Source organism: Penaeus monodon, chromosome 20, assembly GCF_015228065.2.
Source record: "Penaeus monodon isolate SGIC_2016 chromosome 20, NSTDA_Pmon_1, whole genome shotgun sequence".
Classification (NCBI taxonomy): Eukaryota; Metazoa; Arthropoda; class Malacostraca; order Decapoda; family Penaeidae; genus Penaeus; species Penaeus monodon.
Genome location: NC_051405.1, coordinates 2,451,906 through 2,452,347, shown reverse-complemented (window position 1 = coordinate 2,452,347; position 442 = coordinate 2,451,906). Strand labels below are relative to the sequence as shown.

The 442-nt window shown below is 35.3% G+C and overlaps 1 protein-coding gene across 1 annotated transcript in view; it reads left to right on the top strand.

Moving 5' to 3' along the window:
- LOC119586037 (sodium- and chloride-dependent betaine transporter-like) overlaps window positions 1–442 on the top strand; it is a gene marked incomplete at its 3' end in the record, with an annotated part of 5,663 nt that overhangs the window by 2,277 nt on the left and 2,944 nt on the right.

Genomic DNA, 442 nt, shown 5'->3' with positions numbered 1-442 from the left:
GTATCTCCACTCAATGAATAATTATTATTTTAAACCTCTGTTTTGAATAGCAGCTTGGGCTGTGATATTAATGCATTCATATCGTGTAAGAGAAAGCTGTCCATTCTGTGTATGGTTTCATTTTCTTATTAATAACTCACATAGAAACCACTGCACTGCACTCATGCCAGACGTACGACCAAAACATGTAGTTGCCATCCACACATTTTCTTTTATTTTTAACCCTCACTATGTGCGATAATTCTGCGCCATTCCATTCCTAACCATATAGAGTAAATCAGCAGACAGGGGATGCATTTTATAAGAAATACAGTAAGATGTTATGTATTTGTATAGATAGAGACACATATACGTTACACCAGGGGTCAGCAACATTTAGCATGTGTTCTTGCCTATGACACATTTCGTATTAGCAGAGAAAAAAGTTAAATAACAGAATAAT